Below are 13726 nucleotides of genomic sequence, written 5' to 3' on the forward strand. Positions count from 1 at the left end.
CGGGGAGGGTGCGCCCTGGCGGCCACTCCAGGCAGGACTGAGCTGGACCACAGTGGGTGGGTACGGCAGGCCTGGCACTGTGCCCTTCTCCAGCCTTGCATCAGGATCAGGGTCTGGGTCAGGGCTGGGGGCAGGCAGATTGCGCTTTCACTCTGAGTTCCATACTCAGGCTAATTTTGGTTGCAACTCATGGTTTTCCTGGCTGCTCTGAGGTCCTTTGGGTGTGTGCCTTGGGGGAGAGGCCGGAGAAGTGACCACAGGTGCCTGGTTGGACATCTCTGTATCCTGCCTCCTACAGGATAGAGAGATGTCCCCCTCAGGACTACTTTGATCTCAGCACTTGGTCCCGGGTTTCATCAGCCTGGGTTTCTTCCTGGTGTGGCTGATTTTAGTTTCACAAAAAAGCCGGGCTGGTGCTGGCTGTGCTGAACCTCACTGAATAGTTTTTCATGCAGCAAGGAAGAGCCCTCTGGCACCTTCCTCCTCCTCCTCCTCCTCCTCCTCCTCCTCCTCTTCCCCCCCCCCCCCCCCCCCCCCCCCCCCGCCCATGGTCACATCCTCTCCAGCTGCTCCAGCACAGGGTTGCCTTCTGAGTCGAGTCGGGGGCCTTAACGCTGTGGGTCCTGACGATGCAGGTGGGGCGATGCTGGTTGAGCATCAGGATGAGCTGCTGCCGCTCCTGCTTCAGCTCCTCCATCTGGGTTTTCAGCTCCGCACCATGAGCTCCAGCCACTCAGATTCCCGCTGCGGACACGCCTTCCGCTCCTTCTTCCCGCTCCGGCATGGAGCTGCGGCCACTTTGTTCTTTCCCGGCGCCCTTCCCTCCGCTCCTCTTCCTCCTCTAGCTCACTCCTCACAGGCTGAGGCCTCCTGCCCAGGTTCCCCTCCAGGAAGTGCAAAGGGCCGATCTTGGCCCCAGTGTGTGAGGGTCAGTGTATTTCAGCCCCTCTGCAGTCAGGGCTGGGCTGGGGAGTCCGGTCAGGGGCCTGAGCCCTGGCAGAGACCCCCAGTCATGGGAGGGTCTGGGATCTGCCCGGGCATCAGAGCAGGAGGAGTGGCAGCCCAGCCCTGCAGAAGCCTCAGGCAGAGGCTGTGACCCCAGGGGTTGGGCCGGGCTGCAGCTACCCTGCCTCCTCGGGAGCCACAGTGGCACCTGCCCCTCCCTGCAGTGTCCACCACCAGCAGCACTGCCTTCGCAGCCGTCCAGCGTCCCTCCTGCATGCTGGGGTGGGCGGCCTGGGTCTCCCTCTTTGCAGCGATGGATTGTGGGGCCCTGCTTGCCTACCTACTTGCCCCTAACCACTCTCCCTGCCTGCCTGATTGCCCCTAACTGCTTATCTGCCTGATCACCCCTAATCACTTGATGGTTGGTTCCAAGGGCCATGTTGGCTCTCCTCTCTGGTCATTCTGGTTGTCTGCTGTTTCAGTCACTGGGTTTTTATTATATAGGTTTGTTTTTTGGGTTTTTTTTGTTTTGTTTTTTTTGTTTTGTTATGTTTTGTTTTTCTTAATGTTGAGTAGAATTGACTTGTAAAGCCATCGGATCCTGGCCTTTTCATTTTTTGGGAGGTATTTGATTACCAATTCAATTTCCTTACTCATTGTTGGCCTGTCCTGGCCTTCTGTTCCTTCTTGACTCAGCATTGGTAGATTGAATGCTTCTAGGAATTTAGCTATGTATTCTAGATTGTCCAATTTGTGTATAATTTTTAAAACAGCTTATATATATTATAAAATTTTATATATTTTAAACTTTCCTTGGAATTAGTTGTATTATCTCTCTTTTCCTTTCCGATTTTATTTTATTTTGTTTGTTTTCTCTTCGTTTATCTTAACTAGCTAAGGGTTTATCGATTTTGTTTATACGTTTAAATGATCAATTTTCTTATAACACACCTCGGTCTAGATTTCATTTGATTTATCAAATTTTTATTACTTTTGATTGTATTAATCTGGTCTATTTCCTTCTCTTGAGTTATGAAGTAATTAGTCATTTTTTAAAATAAGGTTTCCATCTCTTTTTCTTTCTCTTCTTTTTTAAAAAATATATTTTATTGATTTTTTACAGAGAGGAAGGGAGAGGGATAGAGAGCTAGAAATGTCGATGAGAGAGAAACATCGATCAGCTGCCTCTTGCACACCCCCTACCAGGGATGTGCCCGCAACCAAGGTACATGCCCTTGACCAGAATCGAACCCGGGACCCTTGAGTCTGCAGGCCGACGCTCTATCCACTGAGCCAAACCGGGTTTCAGCTCTTTCTCTTCTTATTTGGCACTCCCATAATGAATACTTTGGTGCATTTCATGGTTACCCATAATTTCTGTAGACTTTCTTCACCCTTTTTTATTTTTCCATCATTTTTTTCCCTCAGACTAGATAATTTCAGATAACCTGTCTTTGAATTTTCTGATTCTTCTTCTTTATAAAGTCTACTTTTGAAGCTCTCTATTGATTTTTTCAGATCAGTTATTGTGTATTTTATCCATGTATTGTTTTTCTGGTTATTTTCACATGTCTAAATTTGTTCTCTTGTACCTCACTCAGCTCCTTTAGTATGATAAGTGTGAATTATTTCCCAGCATGTCCATTTATCTCTATTTCTTTGGGATCAGTTACTAAATCTTAATTTTGTTCCTTTGCTGGTTTTGTTTCCCTGATTCTTCATGATCCTTTTAGTCTTGCATCAGTGTCTGTTCACTCAAAGTAGTAGTGAGCTCTTTTAATTTTTAAGTTGGCTTCAGCAGGTAAAGTCTTTCAACAGCCTGGCTGGAGAGTCTGGGCAGGCTTGTTTCTTGAGTCTGCTGGCAGGGCAGCTAATGCTAAGGTCTGCAGGAAAGAGGGCTTCATGTTGATTTTCATGGCCCACTGCTGAAGTTATTGTTATTAGAGTTTTTATTTATGGTTCTTACTTAGAACAATGGGTTATCTGAAATTTTCCTTTGGAAATGTATTAAAAATTATATTTAATCATAACCTAATAAATAATTAGATACAGCCGAAACCGGTTTGGCTCAGTGGATAGAGCATCAGCCTGTGGACTGAAAGGTCCCAGGTTCGATTCCGGTCAAGGGCATGCACCTTGGTTGCAGGCACATCCCCAATAGGGGTATGGAAGAGGCAGCTGATCAATGATTCTCTCTCATTGATGTTTCTAACTCTCTATCCCTCTCTCTTCCTCTCTGTAAATAATCAATAAAATATATTTAAAAAAATAAATAATTAGATGCAAAGATTGCAGGGACTTTAATTGTATATACATTTTGTTTTCCATAAATCAGTATGTATTTTCTATGATTCTTTAAATTTTTCATATTTTCTTATAAAATATATTTTGATTTAAAAAGAAAAGCATGGATATAAACATTACTTATACTTAAAGATATATACCAATGAATCTAAGAAATAAATATATTTTCTTTAAGTAAAAGTCCAATTATAAAAAATATATATCTGCTTTTTCTGTTTGCAGGTTTAAATACTAAGTTTAAACAAAATGCAATTCTATATGTTGCATAGCTATGATAATTTAATTATAATCAAATAATTAAATATAATAAAAATGTATATTCTTAAATTTTTACAACTTCTAAATAGTTCTTAAAGAAAAAAATGAAAAACAAATCTCCAGCTAAGTGATTATTTTCACATGAATTATTACATTTCAGATATTCAGAGGTGATATTTATCTCTTATTGTTTAGTGGGCATACTAGAGGCCCAATGCACAAATTTGTGCACGATTGGGGTCTGGCCGGCCCATCCCAATGGGGGCCGAATCTGCCAGGCCAGCAGAGGGGAGTGGACTTAGGTTTGCCACTGGGCCCAGCCCCCAATTGGGGTAGAGGGGCTGATTGTGGATGGAGCCAGCCAGGGGGAGGAGATGCAGGAGGTTGTGGCCACAGTATGCATCACAGTGACTGGTCATTCTAATCATTCCAGTTCTAGTTGTTTGGCTTTCATATACATAGACTAGAGGCCTGTTGCATGAAGATTTGTGCAATAGGCCTTCCTTCCCCTGCCTGCCAGCACCGGTTTTCCTCTGATACCCGGGACCCGGGCTGCAGCAGAGCCAAGCATTCAGCTTACAGCAGAGCCAAGCCTTCAGTCTTCAGTCTTTGCTTGGGTGGAGCCTTGCATATGCAAATTAACTTTTGTTGGGTTAATTTGCATGCTCACTCCTCTTTGGCTGGTGGGTGTCATGGAGGTACAGTCAATTTGCATTCTTTCTCTTTTATTAGTGTAGATTGTTGATTGATTTCATGAGTTTTTATGTACTAATTATTTGCTTTAATATTTGGTTGGAAACACTAAGTAATAATAAAGTGATCCTAATGAAATAAATAATAAAATAAAGTGATCCCATATAAAATGTAGTTATTTTATAGTCAAAAGAAAATTTTAGAATTACAATGTGATTAAAAATTGGTAGAAATTGAAAATTGTGGCAGTTCTTTAACAGTGAAGATGTCATTCTTGGAGAGCAAATAAAAAGGCATGGCAGGAGATAACTACAAAGACATAATATCTTGAAATCAGATTGATGTAAGTAACTCTTGATCACCCACAGGCACCCCAATTATCTAGAATTATTATACCAATTAAGCACCTGTCTGTACAGTTGAGTGTTATTGTGCTCAATTTAATAAGGTGGGAAAATTCCAATTAAGAGAGCTCCCTAATTAAACATGGAATGTATAGGATGGTCTAATTACTCCAAAAATATCATTTTTTTGGTTCCTGCTTCTATAGAATTTTGATCCATTACTTATCATTTTTCAATTATGTGATATTTTACCATAGCTATTGATATTTTGTAACAGTAAAGAAAAAAGTAACACTTGCAGAAATATTCCACATATAGCTAATCCATTTCTATTACTACTAAACTATAGCAGTTTTTATAAGATTACATTATCTGATCATTTTTTTATTCATTTTTTACTTTCCATATAATACTTTAATATGCATTTATATTTTAAACTTCTTAAAAATCATAGGTAGCCATTATATTCTGTGTAACTTCTGTGAGGTTGATGCAAGTTTGTTCACTTACTACAGGTTTCATTCCTGTCATATTTTACATGTTAATTAAAACTGGTTAGATATATTGGTTAAAATTGAGATTTTCAAATGGAACTCTAAAGGGTTTTAATTATTTGGAAGAGCATGCATTGTTAACTCAGTGAGATGTGTCATTAGGACAGAATGAAACTGTGTAAAGACTTGTGTCCAAGCAAGCCTCTTATTTCTATCATATCAATATAAATTGAAAATTAAACTTATATTGCATAACACATTTCATCAAAATATGCCAGCTTAAAACATCAACAATTGCCCGTTCTGCTTTGGCTGATGCCAGGGCATCTGTGAAAAAGCTTGTGGAGAATGAAAGTCAAACCAAATAAACAAAAAAACAAAACAAAACAAACAAACAAATAAAAAAAAAAAAAACAGTCTCTGAAGTTTACCCTGGACTGCACCTACCCTGTAGAAGATGGAATCAGGAATACTGCCAATTTTGAGCAGTTTCCTCAGGAAAGATCAAAGTGACTGGGAAAACTGACTCTCTATGTATGAAAGGGTTTTAACAATTAAAAGGGGTGAGAGCAAGATTATTGTAAATTCTGAATTACTTTTTACTAAAAGGTATTTAAAATAGCTCACCAAAAAATACTTTAAAAAATAATCTACATGATAGGTTGCATTTAGTTGCTAACAGCAAATATTTGAATTATGTGATATCTAGATTAACCAAGATAAAGAAGAGGAGAGAGATGAAGATTATCTGGAATATTTTGAATGAATCTCTGAATAAAATTTAGGGACCCCCAAAAAACCACCCACTCACCCACCCCAACCCCCAAGAAAAACAACCCACCAGTAATTATTTGTTGTCTTATACAGTTTCTGTGGGTTGGAAATGTCACTATTGGTGACTTGGAGGTTCTAGATAGAGTTCTCCATGAGACTACAGTAGATATCAGCTGGGCTGCAGTTCTCTTAAGGCCTATATGCATCTGGGGAATTGATTTCCACAGAAGTCACCCAAGAGTAACACGACCTACCTGGGAAGCAGGTGTTGTCAGTAGCTGGAAGCCCTGTTTCTTCTTCTTCTTCTCCTTCTTCTTCTTCTTCTCCTTCTTCTTCTTCTTCTTCTTCTTCTTCTTCTTCTTCTTCTTCTTCTTCTTCTTCTTCTTCTTCTTCTTCTTCTTCTTCTTCTTCTCCTCCTCCTCCTCCTCCTCCTCCTCCTCCTCCTCCTCCTCCTCCTCCTCCTCCTCCTCCTCCTCCTCCTTCTTCTTCTTCTTCTTCTTCTTCTTCTTTAAATAAATCTTTATTGTTCATATTATTACAAATGTTCCTCATTTTCCCCCCTCCATTGTTCCCCTCCATCAGGTTCCCATCCCTCTGCCCTTTCCCCACCCTCTATTGTCCTCATCCATAGGTGCACAGCTTATGTTCAGTCTCTTCCCACACCCCCACTCCCCCTTTCCCCCGAGAATCATCAGTCCACTCCCCTTCCATACCTCTGATTCTATTATATTCACCAGTTAATATTGTTCATCAGATTTTTTAATTCCCTTGGTTTTTAGATTCCCTTGTTGATAGTTACGTATTTGTTGTTCATAATTTTTATCTTTATGCAGGGTTCTTTATGAGGCTAATTGAGTGTCAACTTGTCATGAAAGCTAGCAATCACTAGAGCAAGAGATTCAAATAAACTAGAAGTTTCAATGTTTTAATGGCCTAGCCTACTATTACATTGATCCCATAGAGGCAGCCAACCCGGACAGTGGACAAGACTGCACTGGGACATCACTAGGTAAGGCGATTGTTATTTTAACCATATTGGAGGCTGGCTGTCTCAATAGCTTGAATATACCAGCCCAAATTCTTTTGCAGGACTGTCAAGGTTCAAGTTCCAATTCTGTCATTGTTTGTGTGACTTTCAACAACATACTTAACTTCTCTACCCTGATTTTTAAATATTTTATATAAATATTATGAAGTAAATGATATTGTATTTTTATGAAATTTAATGAGCTGGTATTTGAAAAGTGTTTTTAAAAAGAGCCTGGAACACAGTAAGTTTTCTATATTTGTTTGTTATTTTTGGTTTCACAGTAATATAAAAAGTAAATAATTTTATGCCATTTTCTAGAGGTAAAAGCATAAAGCTTGCCTGGACATCTCACATCCATATACTATTGTTCATCACATAATTTTTGCTTGACTTTTTAAAAAAGCTATGAAATAGATTGTCTGTTATGAATAAGAGAAAAATGATGTAATAAATACATACATTTTTTATAGATGGAGAATCAAAACATATAAAAGTTAAAGCTCATGATATTATCCCTGACTTAACAACCTTTATATTTAGCAAAACAAAAACAAAAACAAAATCTTTAAAAAAAACTATATTTAGAAAAGCAAATATGTTAAAATATTATACTTTTCATCACCAACATTTACATTGCCACCCTTGGAGTTCAACATGCATTATAAATCATGAAAGATATTTATGAGTCAAAATATTCATAGAGGTCTGAGCATGACAAAAACATACAATCAACAATTAATAAAACAAACCAAAATCAAAGCAAAAGTGTGTGGTTAAGTTTAACACTCAGTTTTGCATGTCAAGTGAGGAGAGAGGGAATGGCAGAGTTTGAAATAATTTCTTGTTCATGCCTGAAATCATTTCCTGACAAAATGAAAGTATGCTATCAACTGAAAATACTCTCTATAGTTTAGCTAAATGTAGATGCCTGCCAAGAATGACAATGTTAAATAAAATACTTCTTGAAATGGAACCCACTGCCATCACTTTCCTTTGCTATTAATCTTAATTCACTGGTGAATTGGCTTAGCAAGAATCATATATTTTCATAACTATCCGTAGTAATTGGAAGAAATTAGAAAAAATACAAGCCAATATAAAAGTATAACTCATAAAAATGTATGGCAGTATTTAAAACAGAAATACTGAATGAGAGTAAAATTTACATCCATTTGCATTCATAAGTTAGTAGCACCAATGACTCCAGTAAAATTGAATTCCTTGTTCCAACCATAATGAGCTATATTTTACACCAACATATTTTGTATCTCAGCATCTATCACAGAATGAGGGAACATGTTTTTCTGAATTATATTCATCCTCTGTAAATCATACAATTTATAGGTAAAATTACTGCAAATGTTTTTTTTAATGATTGAGAAAAAGGTGAAAACAATAATAACACTTGTGTGAACACATACCATCAACCAACATGTGCTTTCTCTTGGTGTATAGAGTGGTCTATGTTTAAGACTTAACGGAGCAACATAAAAAGTGGTTTAATTAAATACCATGTTTTCCCAAAGACACATTATAGCCACTCACATCTATTTGCCTTTTTTCTACTTTGTCCAACTCTACCCTCCAACCACCATTCTATAATATGCTTTGAGTTATTGAAGGCTTGTGTTTTCTAATATATAAAACTTTATCTAGCACAGATGTTCATTCATAGAGGTTAGTCAACAAGTACTTATAGAATGAATCAATGTTGGGCTCCATAAAAGAATGACTCCATTAACACTGCCATCTTTTTTTTTTTTTAATATATTTTATTGATTTTTTACAGAGAGGAAGGGAGAGAGATAGAGAGCTAGAAACGTCCATGAGAGAGAAACATTGACCAGCTGCCTCTTGCACACCGCCTACCGGGGATATGCCCATAACCAATGTATGTGCCCTTGACCGGAATCGAACCTGGGACCTTTCAGTCCGCAGACCGACGCTCTACCACTGAGCCAAACTGGTTTCGGCTAACACTGCCAACTTAAATCATTAAAAAGTATAGTGAAGTACCTGCACTTGATGAATAAATTGGTGCATAGGAAGTTTAATGTATTCATTTAACAGTGCTTTATCTTATAAAATATTTTTATTTTAATAGAAAAAAAATGCCATGCACTACTTGCTATAAAAATTTGTTTATTTTTCCTGTCAGTCATCTAACTGATTTTCATTTAAATAAATCACAAAATACAAAAATAACATGGAATAAAAGTAATTAAAATAGAAATAATTACTTAATATAGAATGCTTTTTTCCCCCAAAAAAGTATTTACAGCCTTGGCAAGTATGGCTCAGTTGGTTGAGTGTCATCCCATGCACCAGGGGGTTAGTGGTTCGATATATGGTCAGGGCACATGCCCAGGCTGTGGACTCAGTCCTCAGTATGGGGTGTGCTGGAGGCAGCTGCTCAATGGTCAATGGTTCTTTCTCATAGAAGTTTCTCTCTCTCTCTCTCTCTCTCTCTCTCTCTCTCTCTCTCTCTCTCTCTCTCTCTTCTTTTCTTTAACATCAATAAAAACATATTTTTAATATGTTTTTATTGATTTCAGGGAGGAAGGGAAAAAGAGAGAGATAGAAACATCAATGATGAGTATGGAGCCCACAACGTGGGCATATGCCCCGATGGGGAATCTCCTGGTTCATAGGTCAATGCTCAACCACTGAGCCATGCCAAAACAAATTTAAAATAAATAAATAAAAATGTATTTGCAAACATATGTTGATAAGAGACAACAGTTAACATTATATTCCATATACTCAATGATAACTGAAATAGAGTATTAGAATATATAGCTGCCTTCTGTATTATAAGAAATGTCATAGAGCATTAATTGCTATTTATTGTTTTAACTGCTTAGATTATCAGGATGCAGCATGCAGTCTCAAATCTAATAAAGTCACTTGAAAATATATTACTGTATTCTTATTTTGACTAACAACATTTTATAAGACCTCATGAAACAAGTAAGTAGGATGTATCTCAAAACGATCTTATGCCGTGATGATTGTTCATCAAAGAAGTAAGAGCGGTCCTGGATCTCTCAACAGCATCTGGATGGAACAGGCCCAGGAACACCCCTTCTTCCAGCCTCTGGCCACTCCCCTGCACCTTATCCAGCCACCACCTCAGAACCACCTCCGGGACCAGCCAACACACCAGTGTGTGTGTTTGTTTGTTTGTTTTTCTACCTTAACTCCTTATTGCCTAACTCCACCCAGGTGGAGGCTGCAGTCAACCGCCTGGCCAACCTGCACCTGCGCGTCTCCCTCACCTGTCTCTCTCTGGGCTTCTAGTTCCACCACGATGATGTGGCTCTGAGGGAATGGGCCACTTCTTCCTCAAGTTGGCAGAGAAGAAGCGTGAGGACCCTGAGCACCTCTTTGTCTTGCAGGATGTGTTGAAGCCTGCCCAAGAGGGGTGGGGCAAAACTCAGGACACCCTGGAATCACCCTGCCTGGGAGAGGAAACTGAACCAAGCTCTTTTTGGAGCTGCATGGCCTGGGTTCTACCCGCCCTGACCCTCATCTTTATGACTTCCTGGAGAACCACTTTCAGGGTGAGGAGGTGAAACTCATCCAGAAGATGGGCGACCACCTGACTAACATCTGAAGGCTAGCCTGCCCTAAGGCTGGGCTAGGCAAGTATCTAAGTCTCTTCTAAAGGCTCACCCTAAAGGATGACTAGGAACCCTTGGAGCTCAGAGGCCTATGGGAGGTCCCTCTGCATTCCCCAGATTCTGGCTTTTACCTGAGCCTCTCCCTGAAAATCCTAGTTATTCTTTTAACCACCCTGAAGCCCTCTCCCATGCATTGGACCAACTGAGACAATAAAGCTTTTTGTAGCAAAAAAATAAAAAATAAAAATAAAAGAGAATATTTTGCTTTATGCGATAGTTATGTATGTAGATGAGATGTATATATACACATATGCACATAGATATACATAATATAAACTATTTTAAGTGACATAGATTTCTTTATATCTCTCATGTTATTGGTACTGATAAAATGTAAGTGTATCAAACATGTAAAAATGCATAAGAAGCAATAATCCTTGTAATAATATACTCAACAGTAAAATTTTCAAAAAGAAAAAAAGCAATATATTTGAAGATTTTCAAAGTCAGCAGAATATTTAGTAGTTATTTAGCTATGGTGATCTCATGGCTTGATTTATACCTCAAAAATAATAATTATTTATAATTTATCAAATGTTTAATGCTGACTTTTTAATGAAGATTTCCAATGTATATGTCAATATGTTGAGTATAAACAATTGATTTTATTTGAAGTTACTATACAATAACTTAAAACTAAGTCCAATTGAAATATTATAAAGGTGGAAATTAAACTATGAAGAAACAAATTAATAATGAAAGAACATCAGCTTAGCACATAATACAAAGTGTGTGAATCCTGACAACTGGATCAATTATGTTGATTACTTTCCTAAACATCAATAACAGTCCACCAAAAAAACAAAACATATTCCAGCTTTCAAGAATGGGACGGTATCAATGGAAACATAAATGACCTGGAATTATGTTTCTTTTACAGTATAAGCTAGAAAATAGAAGATTATTTTTAGAATATTGTATCAAAAGTTCTTTTATCTAATAATAAGCTATTTGTAGTAGAAAAAATTTTCATATACTAGCCATCATTCTTGAGTCAGCAAAACTAAAACTTGCTGGATGATAAAAATTTCAAAGATATAAAAGAGATTTAAGGGAAATACTTAAATAATTGATAAATTCAATGGGAATCATATCAGAACCATATAATAATATAGTCAAGATTTATTATGTATATTTTTCCAGTCACTGCTCTATGTCTTTAATACATAATATGTATTACATTTATTATAAGAATTATATGAACAAAATATTATAACTACTTTTCTAATTAAGATAACTTCAGAAATAAAATATTTTCCTATAACACTGAACACATAGCTTATAAGAAAGGTAATCCAGTTACTAAACCATTAACTTTGCCTTAAGGATATGAGATTTTACCGCTGTTCAGTAAGGTCCACCATTTAAATCTATGTGTCATTATAAAACACACTGAGAAAACACAGGAGTGGTCAATGAATCAAGAACTATTTTTGTTACTAATCTAATCTAATAAATTATAATATTTTAACCTATAAGAGAATAATTATTTTCGTATATTTTAAAAAATGAATAATAAGAGAGGAAGAAAAAAAGAAACTAATTATAGCCTGACATCAGAATTATTAAATAGAACTATTTAATTTTCTTCGCAAATTAAGCATCAGTGTTATACGAATAAAACCATAAGGAAGATTGAAGCTTAGTAGAGAAAGGTGCACATTGCTAAATAAATATAAGTACATAAACATTTAAAGGTAGACATTAGTTAAATAACTAAATGGGTACACAAAGCAAATAATTGCCATTAAAATAAAGCAATCTGTCATGGCAATTAAAACAAATAAGTTGAATAATTTTAGTAATAAAAATAGCATTGTTATGCCATTCATTGTTCTAAGAATTTTGCATTAAACCACTAGAGATCCATAATAAATTCATAAGTTGATATTTTTTGCTACACTGGCTTTGCAAGTTATGAAACTGGAGCCAAAAAAGTTATATAATGTGCTCATTTTGAGGAAAAAAAAAAGAATCATAAATCAATCTGTTTCAATTCCTAATACCTACTTCTTCTCAATTAGGAGACAGAATTTAGCAATATTTTAAGTAACTGCACTCAAATAAATATCTTCAGGACTTCATGGGGAAAGGTTTATTGCATAAAACAAAAATACTAACTGTAAAAATTATTTATAAGTAGGTTAAAGCAAAATTGAAAGATTTCAGTTATTAAAAAAAAATTTCTCATCCTGTAAAACAACTTAAAACAGGAGAAGCTGTATACCAAAGTAGAAGTCTGAAGCTAAGAATATTCATTCCAACTCCAGTTTAAGGACAGGAACCTGAAGTCAAATCCAAAGGCAGAAAGAAAGCTGCATAGCAACGGGGAACTTATTCTAAACAAAGAAACCCACTGGTTCAATCTAGTGTGTAGTCTAGAAAGGCTATTTATTTTTCTTCTTCTTTCTAAGCTAACTTTTTTATTTTATTATTGATGGCAGTCTTACAGATGTCCTCCATTTTTGTTCCTTTTTTTCCCTCTTCCACCTAGCCCTCACCACATCTTAGGTCTTTACCATATTATTGTTGTTATAGAGGGACTATGCATATAGGCATATATAGGGTGTACCCCCCCCCCACACACACACAAATGGATTCACACACTCTGAATAATTATAATGGAAATGTTTATTAAAATATGTTTCATTTTCAAAATTCAGCTATCAGCTATTAAAGTGTGTATTTTTTGGGATACCCTGTATGTTCTTTGTTTGATCTTTTCCTGTCCCCCTTACCAACCTCCTGTTCCATGCCTCCATGCCTCTCTGGACCTATTTTATTCATCAGTTTATTTTATTCATTAGATTCTCTTTATAAGTGAGTGATTTTTGTCTTTCTCTGCCTGACTTACTTTACTTAGCATAATTATCTTCAGGTACAACCACGCTGTAGCAAAGGGTAAGACCTCCATCTTTTTTTACAGCAGCATAGTATTTCATTATGCAAATATATCCATTCATCTACTGGTGGGCACATCACTGTTTCCAGGTCTTAGCTATTGTAAATAATGCTGCTACGAATTCAGGAGTGCATCTATTCTTTCTGATTGGCAAGTACTGGTGAGGATGTGGGTAAAAAGTATAGCTGGTGGGAATGCAGACTGGAAAATAGTATGGAATTTCCTAAAAAAAAAAAAAACTAAAAAAAAAAACCTAAAAATGGAACTGCCATTTGACCCAGAGATCCCACTTCTGAGAA

The 13726-nt window shown here is 37.1% G+C and overlaps 1 pseudogene across 1 annotated transcript; it reads right to left on the bottom strand.

The window, feature by feature from the left end:
- Positions 1–551: 551 nt before the first annotated feature.
- Positions 552–1221, bottom strand: LOC311619635 (jun dimerization protein 2-like; annotated as a pseudogene). The gene has a single exon. The product of its transcript is annotated as a jun dimerization protein 2-like (transcript).
- Positions 1222–13726: the final 12505 nt, after the last annotated feature.

The sequence above is a fragment of the Pipistrellus hanaki genome (assembly GCF_964339955.1).
Source record: "Pipistrellus hanaki genome assembly, chromosome: 3".
NCBI lineage: Eukaryota > Metazoa > Chordata > Mammalia > Chiroptera > Vespertilionidae > Pipistrellus > Pipistrellus hanaki.